The following is an 11,060-nucleotide window of genomic DNA, read 5'->3' on the forward strand; positions in this document are numbered from 1 at the left end:
GTTTCCCTGTAGCCCCAACTGGCCTGGAACTCACTATGTAGACCAGGCTGGCCTTGTACTCACAGAGATCCACCTGCCTCTGCCTCCCAAGTGCTGGGACTATGGGCCTGTGCTGCCATGCCGGCTTTGTTTTATAATTTTAAGACAGGGTTTCACTGTGTAACTCAGGTTTGCCTTGAACTCAGAATCCTCCTACCTCATCCTTCTAAATAGCTGGGGTTACAGCTGTGTACACCCAAGCCAGGCTGAATTAGGGGAACTTCTGAAAGACATTTGACTCTGCTGAGGAAGAAAACTACTATTTTTTTCTGAGATAGAGTCTTGCTATGTAGCCGAGACTAGCCTCAAACTCACAACCCACCTGCCTCAGCCACCTGAGTGCTGGGATTATAGGTGTGCACCACCATGCCTGGCAGAAGCCATTTTAGGGGGTTGGGGATTTAGCTCAGTGGTAGAGTGCTTGCCTAGCAAACACAAGGCCCTGGGTTTGGTCCTTAGTTCTGGGGGGGGGGGGAGAGAAAATAACGAAAAAGACCAAAACCATCCAAGGCAACTAAAATTTTTTTGAAATTTGTTATTATTATTATTTTTTATTTATTTATGTATATGAGTATATTGCCTGCATGTAGGTAGGTGTACCCATGTCATTGCAATGCCTGCAGAGGTCAGAAGAGGGCATCGGATCCCTTGAAGCTGGAGTTACCATGGTTGTTAGCCACCATGTGGTTGCTAGGAGTCGAACCGGGTCCTCTGCCTGAGCAGTGCTCTTAACCGATGAGCCAACTTTCCAGCCCCCAGCCATTTTTAAAATGGAGACAGTGGTACCTGAGTCACTGAGCTCTTGTGGGGGTTAAGTCAATCAACAATTTGGTAACTGCCTGATACATGACAAGTACTCAGAAAAGAGTTCTTTATCCTCTTCTCCATCCCAACCTCCAAAGACGCTAACCACTCTATAATAGTAAAAGTCATCTAAAAATTCATGGTATATCAAGGCCTAGTGTACTTTCCTGAATAATCTGGGAGTATCTGTCAACAGTGGGTTCTGAGTCCTGCGTCTATCTTGCTGTTTTGCGGTCCTAATCTGCATGGGAAGGCTCTGTGCTTGGGCCCTCCCTGGCTGCCTCTCTGAGGTGTCACAGAGAAAAATCTCTGCTTTTAAACAATGGCTTTATCTGTCTCCAGGGGTGTTTATTTAACAGTTTCTCATTTTTGGTCACCTACCTTATTGCTAGTTTGAATTTTTATAATATAAAAAAAAAAAGTCACATCTTGCATCCCCTGGGGTTGCAGAAACGAGTTGGTATTTTGCTTTATCGCCTTCATTTTCACTTACTGAGCCCTGTGCAGCCAGGACATCTGCGAAACAGAAAGGACTGAGAGTCACCTCCTGTGCTTTGAGCAAGCTAGAGCCTGGCTACTGGGCCTCTGTGCAAAGCTGATGCCCATCACAGTCATGCCCCAGAGTGTATCATTAATAAAGTTCCCCGTTCTGTTTATTTGCAGCAGAACTCAAGGGAAACCCAGCTGAATCAGTGCCTGGGGGCAAGCTGTGTGAGGCATTGAGATGTTTTATTTGTCACTGTGCTGGGCAGGCTGGTAAACATGGACGCTGGAGACTCATCTTTCCCCTTTGGTCTTTTCATGAAGAGAATGGAAAGCTTATCTGAAGGATGCTTTATGCAAATTCTTCTCTTGGGATCCGAGTCCCCAAAGACTCAGTTTGTATCTGTGTACAAACCTTTGATCTAAGTGGCTAAAATTATTTCTAAACCAATGATCAAAATCAAAGTATTTGCCTAGAGGATCAGCTGTTAGATAGCTCTGTTCCTTTTAGTCTGGGTTTCTTGCTTCCTACAATAATTCAGGAAGCAGTTTATGTGTTGTAATTCATTTTGCATTAAGATAAACTTTTTTTGCTTGTTTCAAATGAAAAACAAAAAAATAACCTCTTGAGGTGAGAATAAGAAATACTCCTACTTTGGAAAATTAACATTTAAACATGTGCTCTTTGATTCATCATTCCTCCTTAAAAAATTTCAGGAGTATTAAATGCCCATATCTACAAAGAAATTGGTACAGGAATAGTCATAGTAACCCTATTCATAATATTTTCAAATTGGAAACATTATAAATGGCTACCAACAGAAAAGGATAAATTTGATATAATTATACAAGAGAACATTACTCAGCAATAGAAGGAGCAAGCAACCAACATACATGTGAGATGGGTATATTTAAAAATCATTATGATAAGCTGGGCATGGTGGCTTATACATGAGTCCTGGGATTTAGGAGGCTGAGATGGAAAATCTTGAGTTTGAGGCCAGTCTGGAAAAATAGGGAATAGGCAACATAGCAAGATCCTGCCTCAAAAAAAAAAAAAAAAAAATAGCCAGGTATCGTGGTACAGATCTATAATACCAACATTTGGGAAACGGAGGAAGGAGGATTACTTAGGAGTTCAAGGCCAGTTATGGCTACAGAGTAAGTTCAAGGTCAGCCTGGGTTGCATACTGAGACCCTGTCTCAAAACAAAACAAAAAAATCAAAAAAATTAAAATGAAAGATGCCAGATACAAGATACATATGGAAAAATTCCATCTATATGAAGTTCAAGAATAAGCCAAATGAATCTATGATTATAGAATTCAAAAGAATGATTCTTCCTAGGAAGAGTTATTGACTGGTTATGAACATGAAGGAATTTCTTAGGGCACTGGGATTGGTTCATATCTTGGTCTGGGTGGTGGTTATCTGGGGATGCATATATGTATGCATAAATATTCCCTAAGTTATACAGTTAAGTTGTGCATTTTATGAATGTGACATATAAACCCCTAATTAAAATGCAATACTGTATACTTTGCTTTTTGCTTAAGAGAGTCCTAGCTATGATGCTGATGATTTGGATAAGGATCCTGTATTCACTGTCTTGTTGCATAAAGATTATTCTTAAATTTAGCAGTTTAAAACAATACCTATTATCTCACAGATTCTGAGAGCATCTCAACTGAGTGGTTCTGGCCAGGGGTCCCTATGAAGTTGCAGTCCAGATGCCAGGGATCCAAACATCTGAAGGCCTGACTTGGGCTGGATCTAAAATGACCAACGTGGCTAGGTGTGGTGGGGCACTCTTTTAATTCCAGCACTCGGGAGGTAGATGTAGGCAGATCTTTGTGAGATCGAGGTCAGTCTGGTATACATAGAGAGTTCCAGGACAGCTAGGGCTACAAGGAGACCTTGTCTCAAAAAGATAAAAAATAAAATAAATAAAATGACTAATTCATGGGACTCATTCACATGGCTTATCTACACGGGTGTTGATGGAAGGCCTCAGTCCTTCACTGGCTGTTTTCAGGAGGCCTCAGTTCCTTTTATCATGTAGGCCTCTCCATAGAGCTGCTTGAGTTTTCATACAATATGGCAGTTGGCTTTCCCCAGGGCAGGTAGTTCAAGAAAGTGCAAAGAAGAGACTGCTATCCCCTAACCCCAGCCATCTTCAGGCCGGAGAGATGGTTCAGTGGTTAAGAGCACTGACTTCTCTTGCAGAGAATCTCATTTGATTCCCAGCATTTACATGGTGACTAACAACTGATGGTAACTCCAGTTCCAGGGGATCCAGTGCCCTCTTTTGGTCTCCATGGGTGTTGCACACACATAGTATACTTTCATACATGCAGACAAAACATACAAATTAAAAAAGACATCACCTTCACTTTTTTCATATTAATGGTCTTTAGAAAACAATCACTTAGTATGATCACACTCAAGGAGAGAATGTTAGACTCCATCTTCAAAAGGTCACTAAAAATTCAGATCTGGGGCCTGGAGAGATGGCTCAGTGGTTAAGAGTAACGACTGCTCTTGCAGAAGACCTGGGTTCAGTTCCTAACACTCACATGGTGGCTAACAGCTATCAGTAACTCCATTTCCAAGAGATCTGACACATTCTTCTGACTTCCTTGGGCATTTCATGATATGTGTGCACTTATATACATGCAGGTAATATACTCATACACATAAAATAAAAATAAATAAATATTAAAAAATAAGATCTGAGCATGTTGTAGGTCAAACTATGATATCCAAAAATGGACTCATGTATAATATAAATATTAGTTTGTAATGTTCTTAGTCCTTACCCTTCAGCAAGTTAAATAGATTATACTCATTTTCATTTATATGTCCCAATTAGCTGGCAAGAGACAGTTCCAATATAGAATGAATTTTGAGTTGAAATTAAATGTAATTCAGTATAATCTAGAATTTTATATAGATAGGCTCATAGAGTCTAACCAGTTAATCAATATAATTACCACTGAGGATCATTCATGTTGCTGTGTGTATGAACAGTTCATCTTTAAAAAATTTTAAAGTAGTATTCCCACATGAGTATGTTTCAATGAATAGCTTAATTCTCAACCTAAGAGAATTTACCCAGTTCTCAGGTAATCTAAATAAAAAATGAACCACGTCTAGCACTGACCACCAACTTTGAAATTCTGCACTATTGAACAAGTGTTAAAGGCTGGGCCAGAAAGATGGCTCAGTGGTTAAGAAAGCTTGCTGCTCTTGCAGAGGACCTGAGTTTGGTTCCCATCATCCATGTTGGGTGGCTCACAGCTGACTATAACTACAGGTCCAGTGGATCCAATGCTGTTTTCTGTTCTCTGAGGGTACCCACACACATGTGTGCATACATACACAAAACACACAAATAAAATAAGCCTTTAAAAGGAGTTAAGGGAAATTTTATTTCCTTCATTATTGCTTATATGATGCAAAATGTTGTGGAGAACTTTAGTGATGACAGATCAAATAGCAAAGATCACCTTCCCAAACTATCAAAGAGAAAAAGTAAAATGAGTCAGTGCTCAAATATTATTCTGCTAATTCTTGCAAAAACTCTATTTAGTATACTTGTTGTGAACTGGAAAGATTGGTTATCCACATTTGGTTCTTTTTTCATAGAAATGCTGGATCATTGAACACAAACAAATTTAGGGAATTTCTGAGAGAACCAATATTGAGAGAGCTTGGAGAACTTACACTGCACAAATTATTTATATATTATCTTTTAATAAAAGTATTTTAAAATTGTAGACACAAGGTGGGGTGTCACGGCACAGGCCTTTAATCACAGCACTTGGGAGGCAGAAGCAGACGGATCTCTGTGAGTTCAAGGCCAGCTTGGTCTACATAGTGAGTTCCAGGTCAGCTGGGGCTATATAGTGAGACCTTGTCTCAAAAAAATGTAGATGCAATATTTTCAAACAAAAACTTGTACATATAATATATACATAATAGCATTATTCAAGATAAAGATGGAAATAACAAAAATGTTTATCAATGGGTGAGTGAATAAACAGAATGTGGGTATATACATGCAATGGAATATTGTTCGGCCATAAAAGGGAATAAAATATGATATAGTCTACAACATGCATCAACTTTGAAGACCCTGTACTAAGTAAAGGAAGTACGATTTGTGACTTGTGGTGTTGACTTTACTTACGTGGTTGCAGTGGTGTTTCTAGAGGGTACTGTTGTAGGGATAGTTCTCCCTCTTTCCCAGCCACTGTCTCTGGGAATAAGTCATATACAGCCGCACATATGGAGTGAGGGCTTACACTCTCCCTGGATAGAAGCACTTTTAAAGATTTTGCTACAGATTGGGATGTGACTTTCCAGAAAGATGGTACTAGTTTTTGTTCCTTGCAGCTATGTGAAGACACCCACATTATTGCAAGCTTGCCAGCACTGGGCATTAGTCTTAAAAAAGAAAATCTCTGTGGATTCAAGAGCAGAATGGCATCTCATTTTAATGTAAATGTATTGATTTATCAGAGTTTATGTATTAAAATGTGTTTTCATCATTTATTCTCCTTCAGATATCCAAACATACTCTTTATTCATTTAAATAATTCTTCTTTGATAATCTTCAAGATATTGGATTGGCGAGGAAGCTCAGTAGGTAAAGGCACTTGCTGCTGAGCTTGACCATCTGAATTCAATCTTCATGATCCACTGAGCTCCACATGGTGGAAGGACAGAACCGACTCTCATAAGTTATCCTCTGACTTCCATACAGGTGCTGTGGCAGTGGTGTGTACATATATGCATGCACACAAACACACAAATAAATACGTGTAATAAAAATTTAAATACATTAATATTTTTTCTGATCACTTGTATAACTGATTTTAAAATTTTCTATTTTACAGCAAGGTGTGGTAGTGAATGCCTTTGGTCCCAGAACTCGGGAGGCAGAGGCAGGTGGATCTCTGTGAGATTGAGGCCAGTCTGGTCTACATAGTGAGTTCCAGGCCAGCTGGGGCTACAGGGAGACCCTGTCTCAAAAAGACCAAAAATTTTTTGTTTTACTTTAAAATTTTGTGATATTATAATACATTTAGCATTTTATATAATCGACTCAACACTTTTTCTTTGTAATTTCTATCTTCACTGCTATTTTACAGTTGCTAAATTTATATATTTGTGTATATGTATATATACATGTGTGTATGTGTGTGTGTTCATGTATGCAAAAGCCAGAGGTCAATGGTAGCTCTTTTCCTCAATCACTCTCCACCTTAATCTAAAAAAACATTTATTTTTATTTTATGTGGATGGGTGTTTGCCTGCATATATTTATATGTACCATGTGTGTATCTGGTGCCCCTGGAGGCCAGAAGAGGGTGTTTGAGTCCCCAGAACTGGAGTTACAGATGTTTATGAGCTGCCATGTGGGTACTGGGAACTGAGCCTGAGTCTTCTGCAAGGCAGCAAGTGGTCTTAGCCACTGAGTCATTTCTCCAGCCCCCACAGTAATTTAAAAAATATTTTATTATTCTTATTTTATGTGTCTGAGTGTATTGCCTGTATGTATGTGAGTGCACCCGTGTTGTGCGATGCCGCAGAAGTCAGAAGAGGGCTTCAGGTCCCCCTGGAACTGGAGTTAAGGACAGTTCATAGCTGCCATGTGGGTGCTGGGAATCGAACCTGGGTCCTCTGCAAGAGTAGTCAGTGCTCTTAACCACTGAGCCATCTCTCCAGCCCCAACCCACAGTAATTTTTAAAGACAGGGCCTCTCACTGAACTTGGAGCTCATTCATTTGACAAGACTAGTAGACCAGAGATCTGAGCCCCAGAGATCCTCCTGTCTCTGCCTACTCAGGGCTGGGGTTACAGGTGCAGGCTGCTATGCCCAGATTTTATTTGAGTGCTGGGAATTGAATTCAGATCATCTTGTTTGCACAGAAGTCTCTTGCACTTTATGGATGGAGCCCTTTCCTCATTCTAAATTTACACTTTGTTAAAAATACCCTGATCTATTTATATTGAGACAATCATTCTTTTTAAAAGTTGAGACATGATATGGGAAGCCTTGGTTTGATGGACTTGAACTTTGTCTCAGAAATAAGAAGAAATGGATGCATTTCAAGATGGATAACTGTTAAGTTATGACCTCTTAGGGGTTTGGGGGACCGTTTCAAATGTTACAAGGAATCTCAAAATGGGAGTGAACTCGATGACATATGGTAAGTTCTTGGGTTGAAAAAGCAAATAGTGAACAAATGTTCAACTTGACCATGTGTGTGAGCACTTGAGAGATGAGCTTAGTGAGGCAAGGGCTGTGCTTGGGAGGTAGAGAGACTGTTTGCTCATTGAATTAATTTGTGGCACATTACAATCTACCACAGACTAAACTGAAATTCATTTCCAAAGTTCTGGATGTCTAAGATTCAGATGTTAGCAAACTTTATTTCCTCCAGGGCCTCTCTCTTTGGCTCATAGATGACTGTCCTCTCCCTGTGATATCCTTTGGTCTTCCTCTCTATATGTCTGTGTGTGTTGGGATGCAAATGGGGGCTAAGTTACCTTACAGTACCTCCTCTTCGTCTAAGAACACTGGACACACTGGACTAGAAGTCACCCTCATAACTTCACCTTACTCCTTTGAAGACACTATCTCTAAATACAGTCACTTTCCGGTGTGCTTTCCTCTGTCCTTATACTCAGCAGCTTTCCTCAGAGTACCTCAGACAGCTTTCTACAGTCATGGCAATCACTGTTTTAGAGGAAGTGGCTCTGGACTCCTCTACTTCTAAACTGAAAGACTGCTCTCTGAAGTAAGGTAGGAAGGACTGAAAGAGACAGGATCAGACAGAACACTGGGGTCCGGGAAAAAGTTTGCAGAGAAGCCACATGTGAGTATGGAGCTCCTTGTGCCTCATGTCTGATCTCAAAGCCTCATCTGAGAGGCAGTGCCTGAAGCTAGAGAGAGAGCCAACCGTCAAGCCTTGGGAAGAGCTCTGTGTGTCATCTTGATGTGGTGGAGTAGCAATGGTGTCTGGGTATAAAAAGATGAGAGCTCCCCCACCTGCCCTATCTCCCACAGATCCAAGTGCTGTAGGAGGGCACCCATGATGTTCTGAAGGCTTCTATGCAGAACAAAATTTTACGGAGCAAGAGAGTACCAGTGTGTCAGTCTAGGGAGGGAACGAGGTAAGAACAGAAGCCATGGAAATCCCTCCTGTCACATGGGCCACCCAGGTCAAGACAGTACCTGGCATCTATTTCATAAATTTTTTGTTTTCCAAAAGGTATATTTTTTGCTGATAAATATACTTTACAATCTCTTAAAATGTTAATTTTGATCTTCCATAAATACAGCAGGTCTCCCTGTAGCCCCAGCTGTCCTGGAACTCACTATGTAGACCAGGCCGACCTTGAACTCACAGAGATCCGCCCACCTCTGCCTCCCAAGTGCTGGGACTACAGGTGTGTGCCACCACGCCTGGCTAATGTCTCTTTTTTATTATTGGTATATATTCAATGTATATATACAATGCTGGGTTTCATAAGGACAACTTCTTTCAAGTATATTGTAGCCCAGACTGACCTTGAACTTGCAGTAATTCTCCTGCTTCTTCCTCCTGAGGGGAGCACCTGACACATGTGATGCCCAGATCCAGACAGGACACGTTAAGATCAAGAATCAAGTGGAGGGGGTGGGCATTATATAAACCCCGAGGAGCTTCTATTCAATTCCCGGGAAGAAGGGAAAAAAGAAAAAGAGTTTTAAACTTAATTGTGACTGAATTATAAACCTGAATTGACTAAGACATGACTGTATTTGAATGAGTTTATCTGAAAGTGGCTAGATTAAATTTTCTCTGGTTTGAGGCAGAATAGAGGCTCAAGGAAGAAATTACACTCAATTACAGGAGAATAGAGAAAATTACATTTTTGCACACTCAAGTCAGTGACTGTGAAATTTGTATTGGCTCTAGTAATTACAGGCAGCTAGGTGTCAGGAAAATCTCAAGAACAGATGAAAGAATCATTATGTGATGTTCTTCTAAGTTATTACCCAATCTACGGCTAGATGTCAGGAGGTTGGTGTAGTGTCTTATCATTAGACACCATGATGAAATGCATGTGAATTTCTGTTCAAAGCTTTCTCTTTATACAAGAATACAAGAAAGCAGAGCCAAGTCTTGGGAGGTAGAAGGGGCAGATTTTTCATAACTCTGAAGAGCCCCAGCCCAGATAACAGCCCATGACCAAAACAGGGAGAATATGAAATTGCAGGTGGCACTGGAATCCCGTTTGCACCTGCAGACCTGCTCTCCACACCTCTGAGTCCTGGGAGGCAGATCCCTGGGGATGGATCTCACAAGGACTTCTGCTTTGCATAGGCTTTGACGGGAAGGATCAAGGAGGGAGGGAGAAGAGTGATCCGGTATATTAATTCTCTCATCATCTAGTCCTGCTCTCCATGATTTTGTTGATTTCTCTGGAAGACCACAGCTCCTGTCAGGTAAACTTCTCCACACACCGGTATAGCTTCTCTGGACTCTTGCTCTGTAAATTCTGTCTAGGCTAGAACTGTGCTATTAAACTACCCTTTCCCCTGGGGCATCTCCTAAGCTTTGCCCACGTGATTGAAAACCATGCCTTTAATAAGTTCTCCTCTAATTACTACACAGTCTACAGTGGCATCTTGGCTGATGCTTTGGGGACAGTTACAGGACATTTTGTACTATCTGTGTGGATATAGGGAGGGGACCACATCTATGACATCTGTGGAACAAAGGCAGTTTCTTGCTTGACATGCCTGCTCTGGTCCAAGTTCTCGATGTGCTTCAAAAATCTTTCAACTTTTAGGGTCTTCATTATAAACAGTAATTCTTGTAGATGTGAAAAATGATGAATAGAAAATTCTGAATACTAAAGGGATGGTAGCTTTGTTTAGAGTGAGCAGTAAACACTTCTAAGCTGAGGATTTTTTTTTTTTTTTGGTCTTTTTAGACAGGGTTTCCCTGTAGTTCCAGCTAGCCTGGAACTTGCTATGTAGGCCAGGCTGGCCTCGAACTCTGCCTGCCTCTGCCTCTGCCTCCCGAGTGCTGGGATTAAAGGCATGCGCCACCATGCCCGATGCTAAGCTGAGGATTTTTATTGGGTTGACAATGGCTGAGAATTCACCTTTGGATAGAAAGAGGGTGGGGAGGGGCCACTTGCTATGTTCAGCCTCTGATCTATTATAGCCACTGGTGTTATTTCCATGGAAATTGTGATCCCTCCAGTTCCTAGTCAATAGTTTCCTGTTTGAAGAAAGTTCTAGAAGCTCTAAGGCCTTCACTTTAATATATTGGACAGAGGGACACAAAATTCTATGCTCTTTCACCATTAACAAAACAATTTATTTTAAAAATAGATATCATTCTTATAGCTAGAGGTGAGTTTTTTGGGGAGTGGGAATGGGGAGGGTTACAGCATTCTCCTCCATATCACATAGTAACGGTTGGCTCGCAGGCCTAAAGACATGGCTCCATGTTTAAGAGCACATACTGCTCTTGCAGAGGACTGGAGTTTGGTTCCTAATACCCACAACTGGGTGGCTCACAACCACTTGTAAGTGCAGCTCCAGGGGATCTGGCACCCTCTACTGGACTCTATGGGCACATGAACTCACATGTGCACACACACACACACACACACACACACACACACGTAATTAAAAAAGGATGCTTGCAGGTTATTAAGCATGC

Source organism: Nannospalax galili, unplaced genomic scaffold (genome assembly GCF_000622305.1).
Source record: "Nannospalax galili isolate Female #2095 unplaced genomic scaffold, S.galili_v1.0 scaffold683, whole genome shotgun sequence".
In the NCBI taxonomy this organism is placed as follows: Eukaryota; Metazoa; Chordata; class Mammalia; order Rodentia; family Spalacidae; genus Nannospalax; species Nannospalax galili.